We start from the raw sequence: 14,479 nt of genomic DNA, 5'->3' as shown, positions 1-14,479 counted from the left end.
TTCTTTGCAAGTTTTGCACATAGAAAACAACCTAATAAATGGTTCAATACCACCACAACTTTTTCAATCGGACAAAATGTCTTCTTTGGACCTCTCATCAAATAAATTGAGTGGCTCACTACCATCAAGTATTACCAAAGCCATACGCCTCTCATACATAGACCTCTCTCACAACCACTTGAAAGGTCCTATACCAACTCTTTTCCCTTCTTGTGCTCTTAATGCAACAATAGATTTAAACCACAACATGTTAAATGGAAGCATTACTTTCAAAATTGGTTGTGCTACCAATGTTGACCTTAGCCATAATTTTTTCAGTGGTGAGCTTCCATCTATTCATGGATTAGCTTCAAAGCTAGAGAATTTGGATCTTAGTTACAATAATTTTACAGGAAAATTAAACAAGGAACTTGCTGCTCTAAGGTTCATTAACCTTTCATATAATTCCTTTGACTTTTCACAAGATCATCATGACAAGCTCCTAGATTATTGTTCTTTCCAAAAAGACTCATTGATTGGATGTGGCTCTCTAAATTTGTCATCATGCCACTCTGTCCAACAAAGAAAGTCACCATCATCAAATAAAGCAAAGCACACAATTGTAATTGCTCTTTCCATCATTGGATTCATTCTCTTACTATTTCTTGCCACCTTGTGTTTTACCAAACATGTGGCTAAAACAAAAGTTGAAGGAGTTTCTACAAAGAATGGAGACTTGTTCTCTATATGTAACTGTGATGGGAAAATTGCATTTGAGGACATAATTGAAGCAACACAAGACTTTGATAATAGATACTGCATTGGAACTGGTGCATATGGTAGTGTTTACCAAGCAAATTTGCCAAGTGGTAGAACTGTTGCATTGAAGAAACTTCATCAAAAGGAATCTCAGAACCCTTCATTTGACAAGAGTTTCCGCAATGAGTTTCTGATGTTATCGCGAATCCGGCATAGAAACATTGTCAAGCTTTATGGTTATTGTCTTCACAACAGGTAGATGTTTCTGATCTATGAATACATGGAAAGAGGAAGCTTATTTTGTGTGTTGTGCAATGATGTGGAAGCTAAGGAGTTGAATTGGAGGAAGAGGATGAATATCATTAAAGGAATAGCAAATGCTTTGTGTTACATGCATCATGATTGTAAGCCACCAATTGTTCATAGAGATGTAACATGTAACAATGTTTTGTTGAACTCAAACTTGGATGCTTTTGTCTTTCTTTGAAATTTCAATTCACCAATTGATGAATCAACAAGAGCTGCATCTTTCATCTTGTGATTTGTAAGACAGAAATTGTAGGCCTATTTTTGCATTTAGATAGATTGAGGAGGAATAAGTAGTTTTCGTTTCCAAATTGAGATTATGAAAATTTCTAACACATTTTGGGTTGATTTTTCTTATTTTGGTGCAAACATTTTGTTTTAAGTTTCATGGTTGTAGATAATTAAACTATTTTAAAGTTATTTGTGTTATTAAACTAGAAAATATCTTTTCGTCTACATTTTGAAAAGATGATTATGATTATGGCATTAGTTAACGGTAACTTCTCTTTATAATCTTTATAATAATCTATTATATATATATATATATATATATATATAATTTTATAACCAAAATGTGTTGTATGTCACTTTCTTATTACAATTAGAATCAAATTTTTTTCTCTAAAATTAAAGAATTCGCCTCTCTTTACTAATTTTACAACTAAAATGTGGCACATGTCACCAATGAAATTAAATCTTTTCTCCAAAATTAAAAATTCTTCCTCCTCCTTACTAATTTTACAACCAAAATATGTCACATGTCACTCCCTCGTTGCAATTGAAATCAAATTTTTCCTCCAAAATTAAAGAGTTATTCCCTCATCCCTCTTCCTTTCTCTATTTCTCTCATTCCTTCAACCACTCTATCTATTTTATATATCATTATCAATATCAATGATTAATTACTAATTTAACAATCAAAATGTGCAACATGACATTTTTTAGTTGTACTAAAATTAAAATTAAAATATTAAAATTAAAATTAAAATATTAAAATTAAAATTAAAATATACCTATATTATATATCATATATTACTATCTAATTTAATAATCAAATGTGTCACATGATACTCTCTTACTAAAATTGAGAGAAATTTTTTTTTTCAAAATTAATAAACTGCATAAATTCTCTCATCTACCACTTTCCATTTTTCTATTTCTCTCTACTATTTTTACTCTATATATAATTTATATTTTATATTAATAATTTGACAAATCAAAATATGTCATCCGATATTTTTTTATAATTAAAATAAAAATTTTTCTTCTAAAATTAATAAACTCTCACTCTCACTCTCATTTTTTATCTTTATTTTTCTCTCTCTTTTCTCTCATTCTCTATTTTTTTCTATGTTTTTGTTCTACCGAAAGCAAAATTAATTAACAAAATAATATAATTCAAATAAAAAATATTATTATTATATATATTTTTTAATTTTTTATTTAGTTTTAAATTTTCACCGCTTATCTTTCTAATCTATATTTTTATTTCTCTTCTTTCAAATATTTATTAAATATAATTTGGAGAGAATACTAATGTTATAATTAAAAGTTAGAATCAAGGTTCAATTATTTTTAAAAAAATTAATTTTGAGTTAATTTTATAACTATTAGTATAATTTTTGTATGCTAATATCTAATTATATTTTTATATACAGAGAAAAAAGGGCAAATCATCATAATAAGCCAAGGAGAACAAAAATTTACACAAATCCGCCAAACCAAATTCTGGTTCAAGAATCCACCAAAGTACGTTTCTATGTAGTTCGAAACAGTGCAATTCGAACTCCAAATTCATATAATTCGAATCATATTGATTCGAACTACGTTGACATGCACACTAAGATAGTAATGTCCTAATGACTTAGGACATTAAAGAAATACTCTACATAATCAATACTAATTTAGAAATTAAAGAAAATATATTTTTATCATGTATTTACCTAAATCACTAGAATATTACAAATTTTTATAGTACTCATAAAATCTTTTAAGCCATTTTTTTAAATTATTTTGTATAGAATAAAATATATTTTTTAATTATTTTGTATGGAATAAAATATTTTTTTAATTTCTAAATTAAAATTGACTATGTAGAGTATTTTATTTAAAATTTGAGTATATGCATGTATTTACCTAAATTATTAGAACATTACAAATTTTTATAGTACTCCTAATATTTTTAAGCCATTTTTTTTTAAATTATTTTGCATAGAATAAAATATTTTTTGTAGTATAATTTAAATAAATTTATTAAAAAATTTGTTAAAAAATATTCATGAGTTATTAAAAATGGACAAAAGAGTATTGTATATAATTCGAATTGGTAGCTCATTAATATTTTAAAGAAGTCTCGTAATTAAATATTTTGTTAGCTTTTTTTAATGTATGAAATAAAATATATATTTTTTTAATTTTAAATTATTAATTTTTTTAATAAATTATTAATTTTTTAACAGTATAATTCAAATTATACCATAAATAATTCGAATCAATCAAATTCGAATTACTTAGGATTGCGTGTTAGGGAGTAATTCGAATTACTGTTAGTGTGTAATTCGAATCAGATGGATTCGAATTACATGCGTGTGTGCATGTCAACGTAGTTCGAATCAACATGATTCGAATTATATGAATTTGGAGTTCGAATTGCACTGTTTCGAACTATATAAAAACGTGCTTTGGTGGATTCTTGAACGAGAATCTGGTTTGGCGGATTTGTGTAAATTTTTGTTCTCCCTAGCTTATTATGGTTATTTGCCCGAGAAAAAAAATGTTATTTTTAAATAGCAAGTATAAAAATTAATTATTTCTATTTGTACAACAGACTTAACACCTAATTAAATGTAAAAGTATACACGTTAAATTATTTTAAATTTTAGATAACGAATGTTAAAATTAATTATTAATAAAAAATTAGAATTTTTCATATAAAAATAATAACTAAAAATCTTATTATTTGATTTTTTATCCACAGATATCTTGATCTTCTTAGTCAAAAATTTTTGTCAACCTACGATTTTTTCTATAAAAATAGTTTAATTTTATAAATTTTTTATATCATGCATAATCTATATTATCGAAATAAAATAAATCGTAATTTCAAAAAATTTATATTCCCGAACATTACCGATAAAAATACTAGTTTGTTTTATATAATAAAGTTCCTCCTTCCTTAATTAAACACATGTTAACCAGCGTTTGTAAAATATTTTATGGCATTCGAATAAATACTCAATTTGGATTTCGATGAGAGACTAAAGAACTACTCGCTCCAAATTAACAAACCAAATTGAATATTATATTAGGAGAAGTTACTCAAATAAAATAGTTATAAAATAATATGATTAAATTACAATTTTTTCTATTATAGTTTAAATGATGTAGTCTCTCTATACTCATTTAGAGATTACAAATTCGAGTTTTTTTATTTTTGATAAAAAAAAAATTACAACGCACTAAAATATAAATAAATTATAAATAAACTTTAAATTTTAAAACTTTTAAAAAAATAAATATTGTCTATTTAAATTCAATTTTTAGATTAAAAAATAAATTATAAAACTTGCTATATTTTTTTTGTGACTAAAAAAAATTATAAAACTTGCTATATAAGTACATATGAAATTTATTTATTTAAATTTAAGAAATGATAATACTATATTTATTTTTAGGGAAATTTACATAAATAAATTGTTTGCCCCTTAAATTTACGCAATTACATTGTTTTAAATATGAAAACGCAAATACATTGTTTTATATATTTATAGAAACCGCTACTGCTAGTAGCAGTTTACCAAAATACATAATCCGCTGTAGCCAGCAGCGGATTACATGTGAATGGGGAAACACAGAAACCGCCAGAGACTGTCGCGGTTTCTGTTTATTGATGCTTGGCCATAAACTGCTACTGGCAGTAACGGTTTATGTGTATTGGGACAGGTGCGGTTTACCTTGTGTATTTTTTTTTGTGACTGAAATAAATTAAACAAAGAAAAACAAAAGAAACAAAATAAGGAACTGCTTAAATAGAGGACAGTCCCGTTTAAGACTACTCTTAAACTCCTCCCAAGGTGAAAGAAGCTCCACATGCGAAAGTTGTAACTTCATCGCCATCTTTGCCATAGTATCTGCCACCGTGTTTGCATCTCTCATAATCAAACGAAAGTCAACACGCCAATTCCAATGCATAATATCTCTTATTTTGAGCACCAGTGGATCAATAAACCCAAAACCATCTTGAGTAACAAGATTAAATGCTTCCACACAATCCGTCTCACAAATAACATCTCGTTGACCCACATCCCAAGCTAAGAGATATCCTCTCCAAATAGCAAACAATTCTCCTTGAAGAATACTATTACTCTCAATCATTCCTAAACACCCCCTTTGCCAGCTCCCATTACAATCTCTAATAACACAAGCAAAACCAACACTATCACCCGAACCAAAATAACTAGCATCACAATTAATCTTAAAAGTACCAATGGATGGGGGATTCCAAAAATCATTTAGAGTAGAGGGAAGGGACATACGTTGTAATTCAAAAATATTTCTAAGCTCCTTTTCTGAAGTTAATGCCAGACAAATGACTTTTTTCGGAGGCCAAGTTTCATGGGATTAAAGATGTCGTTATTCCTTGCTCGCCATATCCACCAAAGTCCCGAAAAGAACTTGAACGGGTGCTCTCTGCTATGATACAAGAACCAGTTCTTCAAATCCAAAGGATGACAAGGAATATCCAACCTTTGCCAGACAAGCTGAGCTTTTGGACAATCCCGAATACAATGTATAACCAATTCCTGGCTAGAAAGACATCTTGGACACCTATCCGATGACGACATCCCTCTTCTAAAGCGAAAACTTGCAGTAGGAATAGCCTCCTTAAGACACAACCAAGCCAAAAACGTATGCTTTTCCGGAACAAGCTGACGCCAAAGCCAAAGCCAATTCTCCCTCTCCTCCCAACCAAACAGCTGCTTACACAACCACAAGTAACCATTGCGTGAGTCATAGACTTTGGCAGCAGACCCACTCCAATACCAACCCACTTCCGGACCTACTTGTTCATCTGGATTGTAAGAGAGAATATTATCTTTCAGATTTTGAGATAAAGGAGAATAAAGAGTATCCAAATGCCACCTACCTTGTGTATGAAAACAAATAGTAAAACTAATATTTATCTAAAAAAATAATTACAAAATAAATAATTAATGGTATATATTATTTAAATAATATTATAAATAAAAAAATTTAATTTATCATTTCACGGTATAATTTAAAAAATATAAATATGCATGTAATAAATTTTTTATTTGTATTTATTATTAAAAGTGACACCAAATTACAAATAAAAAAATATAATATTCAAAATATTAAATTATACAAACTAAGACTAATTTTTTTTATTCTCATCTCTTTTAAAATTTATAAATCAAGACCAAATAATATATATTTTCTGTAATTGTAGAAGCCTTTTGTTAAAATTATATTTTATTTAAATATTTAAAATATAAATTTTTATACATTTATTAAATCTATATTGATAGAGAGATATAATTATTCTGATAGATATTAGTAATTTTATTTTTTTAATTTATAAAAATAATTCATAAGAATATAAAATTTTATCAATTAATATGTATTTAAAAAATCATCTTTAAACTTTAGTCATATAACTCAAAAGGTCATTGCATTTATATTTTCTAAGATTTTAAAAAATAAAAATTATTTGTATTTTATAGTTGATTGATTGGATAAATAATAGTGATAACATCATAATTTTGATGAATAAAATAGAAAATATAAATATGTATGTAATAATTTTTTATTTGTATTTATTATTAAGAGGAGACTAAATAGCAAATCAAAGAGTGAGTACTCACAAAGTACTAAAATATATAAACTAAGATTAATTTTTTTTATCTTTATCCCATCTAAAACTCATGAATGATAAAATAATTTATTTTTAGTAAAAAATTCACTAAAATATACATTTTTTCTTTAAAAATTACTTCATTTTTTATCCATACAAATCATATGATTGCAAAAAATATATACTCAACGTAAATCGCTGCTTACTCACGTGTCCCAATTCACGTAAACCGCTACTGGCAGTAGCAGTTTATAGCCAAGCATCAACAAACAGAAACCGCGACAGCTTCTAGCGGTTTCTGTGTTCTCCCATTTACATGTAATCCGCTGCTGATTATAGCGGATTATGTGTTTCGGTAAACCGCTACTGTCAGTAGCGGTTTCTATAGATATATAAAACAATGTATTTGTGTCTTCATATTTGAAACAATACAATTGCGTAAATTTGAGAGACAAATAATTTATTTATGTAAATTGCTCTTATTTTTATTTAAAATTTTGTAAATTAAATGATATCTTTTTAATAATTTAAAAATTTTAAATTGTTTAAATTAAAATAAATTAAATTAAAATAAATCAACATGATTCAAATCAATTAAAATCATACTACAGACATCTTTTATTATATATAATAATTTTTTTTATTCTGTGGTTTGATTGTAAAAATTGTTATATAGAAAATATAGTGTAAAAATAAAAAATAATCTTTTATTATATACAATAAAAGATGTTTGTAGTATGATTTTAATGGATTTGGATTATGTTGATTTTTTTTTAAAGTTAATTTATTTTAATTTAATAAATTTAAAGTTTTTAAATTATTAAAAAGATATAATTTAATTTACAAACTTTTAAAATTTTAAAAAGAAGTAAAAATAGTATTATCATTTTTCAAATTTAAATGAATAATTTCTACATGTACTCATATAGTAAGCTTTATAATTTATTTTTTTAATCTAAAAATTAATTTAAATTGATAATATTTATTTTTTTAAATCAGGTATTGACTTTTTAAATTTTAAAAGTTTTATAATTTAAATTTTATTTATCTAAAAACTGAATTTAAGTGTAGAGGTGTCCGCGGATCGGATCGGATATGATATCCGCACTTTTTAGTGCCGGATTGGATCGGATATCGGATATATCCGCATAATTAAACATTCTCTTTTTAGTCATATTTCTATGTAAAAAAATTCGATAAAAATATTTCTTTCATACTTTTAAACTTATTTATTCCTAAAATATTTTTAATCAAACTCTCTCTAAATAACAAAAATAAAATAATACAATATATGAATAATAATTACTAACTAAAACATACAAAGAAATAAATATAATATCAAACATATATATTTATTTTTTAATTATTATAGTGCGACCGCGGATGCGATCCGCAAAGGGTGCGGATCGGATACGTGGATATAGTTTAGCTTATTAAGCTGTTAATAAGACAAATTCAAGTTAATTTGACTCACTTTTAATCTTAAAATATGTTAAAAGCGTTTGGATGTTATTAAGTTGTTAATCAAAAATTGTTTTTAATATTTTTTTATCTTTTAACGTACTTGTTTTAAAAAAATAAAAAATAATATCCGCGGATAATAAAATATAATATCCGCGGATCAATTTGCTGGACAATATAGTATATTCATATAACATATTTAGTATTATTTTTTAAATTTTAAAAATTTTATAATTTAAATTATATTTTATAGTGTACTCATCTAGCATGTATTTGGTATTACTTTTGTAATTTAAATTTTATTGGTAATATTAATTTATTATTTATAATTATTTTATTTGATATTTGTAACCATTTTATTTTACTCATAACATTTACCTCATAAGAATTTACTAACAAAGCAATAGAAAAAAATAATAATAATTAAACTTAATTGTGGATCAATTTCCTAACAAAGGAAAAGACCCTCCAAAAATTGGCGTATGCCACTCTATGCAAGGTGCACACGGTATTCTTTAGTAAAAGGCGAAAGAATAGTTCGCTATGTGCACAATGCGTGGCTGCGTACTCTAAGATGGATGTATTCAGTGGATTTTATATTGGTTGTCATGTCCAAAACATAGATAATGTCTCCGATGTAGGACTTCAAATGACAAAGATATTCATTTGTTCATGGTTGTACACGTTATCTTGAATTGTATTCTTGTAACATAAAATGTCTCACTCTGACTTTCTACAATAATTAGAAGTAGAACTTCAATGCTTCTCTCATAATATTAACATTGTCCACCGTTTCGAAACTGTTCAAGACTCAGAGAACTGGCCAATCATCTGAAAATTTTTTCGCCTTGAAATTTAACATGTTGTATATCAATAGGCTGCAATTGTACGTGAATTGAAGATAGAATCACTACTTTTTGTGTAAATTGAAGCTCCATTGTATCTAATTAGTGCAAAATGTAAACCAACCGAATGAATCAGGAATTTAATTGAGAAGTGGCTCCAAGTACAAGCACATATCTTACATATATAAGATATTCGTTTATGACTGTGTGTGCACTTCTTTATTTGTACAATATCATAAGAATTTAGCTAATATCATATTAAGAGTATAATAACAAAGAATTTAAAATTTTTAATAGTATAATAATAAAAAAAATTTAAATTTTTAATGTAGTCAATGTGGTATTTTTAACTTTTAACAAAACCTATATCATAAATTACTGTATTAGTCAATTTAATTACTTTAAAATAATTTTTTTGTGAAAATAATTAAAATCCCTACTAACAGAGGTGAAATAATAGGCCAAAAGAGATTATTCAAGCTATAACAAAACCAAAGAATGAAAAAGTATTTTGACTAGTTTAGTTCTGCTACAAAGTAAACTAATCAGGAATTGAATTTAGATATTGAAGAAATAGACAAACCGAGGCTCTTTAAAAAATTGGGATAGACTACTCTAAGCAATGTGCGTACGATATTCTTTAGTAAATGACAAAGAATAATTCGCGCACAGTGCAGCGAGATTTGTGATTCAAGCTTTCATTCATGTCAAAACCAAAGCTAAACTCTTTGGTGTGACATCCTAACAGACAAAGATATTTAGGGTGTGTCTGAAAAATGTGTTGAAAAAAAAAAAAAAGAAGTATAATTTCAATTTTTTGAAAGTTTTAATTTTTGGTTTGGTAAATTTTTATTTTTATAAACACAAAATTGATTTTATGTTTAAAACTACGTTTACAAAAAGCAACCATTTTTAACTTTTACGTTTTACTAACGATTTTTTAACTATTAACATTCAACATTTATTTTTTTTATTTTTATTCTTTATAAATGTTATTATATTATTTATAAAATTTTTATTATTTCTCTCTATATGAGTTCTTTTTTATTATTTATTATTTTTATTTTTTGATAATTTTTTGTTTGACATTATATATTTTTATAATTATGATTTTTGTGTATTATATTTATTATTATCTTTTTATAATATGATTTATTAATCATATTAGAAAAAATAAATTAAATAAAAATTTAACCATAAATAATAATAATAGTAAAAAAAATTATAATGTATTAAAAAAGAGTACTAAGAGTACTAAAAATATACTATATAAAAAATAGGATAATTTACGTTATTAAATTGTTTCACCCCCAATATTACGCAAATGTATTGTTTCCAAAATCAATTTTATAAAATCACTCTCATTCAAATTCCAGTTTGACAAACGAAAACTGAACACACACTTAGTTATGGTGAATGCTATACTGTCTTTAATATTATGCCTAAGATACTAAAAAATAAAAAGTAAATAGACAATATTTAATAAAAATTAAATAAATTATTTTTTACTTTAAACATTTTATTTTTTACTTTAAAAAATAAATTAAGCAATTTAAACACCATATCAAAGCCTACAAAAACATCATAGAATTCACCTTTAGTTATTTATATGTATTTTTACATTCACTTTTCATACATTATCAATTATGTTGTCTCATTCATTGGATTCACCATATGCATACCTACAATTTTTAGTTAATTAACATAAATTGATCTCTAAATATTCAAATAAGTGTGTAAATATCATTATAAACAAATGATTAGTTCTATTTACCTTTATTGTTAATATATCACTTAAGGAATAATTTTTTTTGTTATAATCTGAACATGTTTTTCTACATCTTAATTTGCATCTTAATGAGAGAAAATGATATATATATTAGAAATTGAGATAAAATTGAATATTTAACTATCAGCCTCCAAATACATGTATGTTAATAAATTTTTAAGTAGCGTTAGTATTTCCTAAGAGAAGTGGAAATGATCTGAATCTTGCATGTTTCGTAGATATCTGTCAAGGCTTAGTCTTAAATTCTTATTAACTATATTTTAAAGTTGATGAAGTCCTTTTTTGAGTAATTTCAAAGAGTAAACACCCAAACTTCATGGTGCAGTTAACTTTGAAATCTTTTGTTCTTATCATCTGAAGTTTTAAACATAACATAAATACCCGAACGACGAGAAGGAAATGGGAAATAAAAAGGGCAATATCTTTGATCAAGTAGATAATAATAATAATAATAATAATAATAATAATAATAATAATAATAATAATAATAATAATAATATCTTTTTAAAACATTTGAACATGAACAGATTAAGGAAATTTTAGTAAAATATATATATATATATATATATATATAAAACAAACCATATTTTACGAACAAGATTTTCAACTTTTATTATTGAGCCACTCCTAACTTAGCAACTCTACAACTTATTGGCTTAGGACTAAGAGGAAGCATCCCAAAAGAAATAGGCACCTCTTACTAAGCTTGTCAATCTTGGTCTTTCCACCAATGAACTCCAACGTAAGCTGCCTAAAACACTCTCAAATCTAAGTCAACTTGAGATGCTTGACTTCTCTTGCAATTCACTAAGGGGTACTATTTTTTTTAGTTTTGGTCAATTAAAGAATTTAATCTAATTTTCTCTTAATTCAAACTAAATTGAAGATCCTATACTAATAGAAATAGATAATTTGAGTCATCTAGAAATATTATTTTTTTCAGATAATTTATTCATTAGTCAAATTCTTTTTACTTTTTGGATTGATAAAAAATTGACTGAATTCTCTCTTAATACAAATCAAATTTAAACCATTTAAAAATATTGTCTCTTTCTAATAATTTACTCACTGGTTTAATTCCTTCTAGTTTTGGCATGCAATTGAAGAATTTGACCCAACTAATTCTTGATTCAAACCAACTTCATGGCTCCAACCATTAGAACTTGAAAACTTAAGTTGTTTAACAATATTATTGTCTCTCTTAAAAAATTCACTCATTGGTTCAATCCCTTTTTTTTTCTCTAGATTGGAGCATTGATCAATCTTAACCTCAATTCAAATAAAATTAAAGGTTTCATACCAGAAAAGATAAAAAATTTAAGTCGTCTAGAGAGATTATCTCTATATAAAAATTCGCTCTCTAGTATAATTCCTTCCACTTTGAGTCAATTAGAGAATTTGACTCAACACTTTCTTCATTCAAATAGAATTGAAGGTCCTATACCAACAAAATTATGCAATCTAATGCATTTGAAAATATTAAATCTCTCAAATAATTTACTCACAGGTCCAATCCCTTCTGAAATAGGATGTTTATCTTCTTTGCAAGTATTGCACATAGAAAACAACCTAATAAATGGTTCAATACCACCACAACTTTTTCAATTGGATAAAATGTCTTCTTTGGACCTCTCATCAAATAAATTGAGTGGCTCACTACCATCAAGTATTGCCAAAGCCATAAGCCTCTCATACATAGACCTCTCTCACAACCACTTGAAAGGTCCTGTACAAACTCTTTTCCCTTATTGTGCTCTTAATGCAACAATTGATTTAAACCACAACATGCTAAATGGAAGCATTACTTTCAAAATTGGTTGTGCTACCAATGTTGACCTTACCCATAATTTTTTCAGTGGTGAGCTTCCATATATTGATGGATTAGCTTCAAAGCTAGAGAGTTTGGATCTTAGTTACAATAATTTTACAGGAAAATTAAACAAGGAACTTGCTGCTCTAAGGTTCATTAACCTTTCATATAATTCCTTTGACTTTTCACAAGATCATCATGACAAGCTCCTAGATTATTGTTCTTTCCGAAAAGACTCATTGATTGGATGTGGCTCTCTAAATTTGTCATCATGCCACTCTGTCCAACAAAGAAAGTCACCATCATCAAACAAAGCAAAGCACACAATTGTAATTGCTCTTTCCATCATTGGATTCATTCTCTTACTATTTCTTGCCACCTTGTGTTTTACAAAACATGTGGCTAAGACAAAAGTTGAAAGAGTTTCTACAAAGAATGGAGACTTATTCTCTATATGGAACTATGATGGGAAAATTGCATTTGAGGACATAATTGATGCAACACAAGACTTTGATAATAGATACTGCATTGGAACTGGTGCATATGGTAGTGTTTACCAAGCAAATTTGCCAAGTGGTAGAACTGTTGCATTGAAGAAACTTCATCAAAAAGAATCTCAGAACCCTTCATTTGACAAGAGTTTCCGCAATGAGTTTATGATGTTATCGCGAATCCGGCATTGAAACATTGTCAAGCTTTATGCCTATTGTCTTCACAATAGGTACATGTTTTTTATCTATGAATACAAGGAAAGAGGAAGCTTATTTTGTGTGTTGAGCAATGATGTGGAAGCTAAGGATTTGAATTAGAGGAAGAGGATGAATATCATTAAAGGAATAGCAAATGCTTTGTGTTACATGCATCATGATTGTTAGCCACCAATTGTTCATAGAGATGTAACATGTAACAATGTTTTGTTGGACTCAAACTTGGAGGCTTTTGTTTCGGATTTTGGCACTGCTACACTTCTTGATCCTGATTCTTCAAATCAAACATTGCTAGTCGGTACACGCGGTTATATTGCCCCAGGTACAGTTTTTAGAAAATAAACATTTAATTTGGTCTTTGAAATTGCACGTGTGAACTTAACCGAACAATATGAATTCTAATGTGTTTAGTTTGCGTTTTCATTTTCTGTTTTCGTTTTTAACCTCTTGGCCTTTTGTAGAGCTTGCCTACACTCTTGAGTGTGACCGAAAAATGAGACCTTTATAGTTTTGGAGTGGTGCTCTTGTATTCAAAACATGTTGAAGGATCTCTTGGACTCTCGCCTTCGTCTTCCTATGCTTCAAAGAGATGCAAAAGAGATAGTTTTAGTGGCAACAATAGCATTGGCATGATTGAATTCCAATCCAAAGTTGAGACCATCAATGCAAGAAGTGGTTCAAGAGCTCTCTGATTCCAAACTACCACTGTCTTTTGAAATTTCAATTCACCAATTGATGAATCACAACAAGAGCCTCAAAAACCTACCAATAAAGTAATAAGAATTAAACTTAACTATGGATCAATTTCCTAATAAAGGAAAAGATCCTCAAAAAATTGGCGTATGCCACTCTATGCAATGTGCACACGGTATTCTTTAGTAAAAGGCGAAAGAATAGTTCGCTTTGTGCACAGTGCGTGGCTGCGTGCTCCAAGAACGATGTATTTAG

General features: G+C 27.1%; 2 non-coding genes across 2 annotated transcripts; both read right to left on the bottom strand.

Annotated features, from left to right (window-relative positions):
- Positions 1 to 8,823: 8,823 nt before the first annotated feature.
- Positions 8,824 to 8,942, bottom strand: LOC112731740 (U5 spliceosomal RNA). The gene has a single exon (XR_003167504.1). It is a non-coding gene; the product is annotated as a U5 spliceosomal RNA (small nuclear RNA).
- Positions 8,943 to 14,333: 5,391 nt separating this feature from the next.
- LOC112731621 (U5 spliceosomal RNA) lies at positions 14,334 to 14,453 on the bottom strand. Its single transcript, XR_003167393.1, has one exon. It is a non-coding gene; the product is annotated as a U5 spliceosomal RNA (small nuclear RNA).
- Positions 14,454 to 14,479: the final 26 nt, after the last annotated feature.

Source organism: Arachis hypogaea, chromosome 12, assembly GCF_003086295.3.
Source record: "Arachis hypogaea cultivar Tifrunner chromosome 12, arahy.Tifrunner.gnm2.J5K5, whole genome shotgun sequence".
Taxonomy (NCBI): domain Eukaryota; kingdom Viridiplantae; phylum Streptophyta; class Magnoliopsida; order Fabales; family Fabaceae; genus Arachis; species Arachis hypogaea.
Note: the sequence above shows the minus strand (reverse complement) of the source record. Positions and strands in the feature narration are given on the sequence as shown.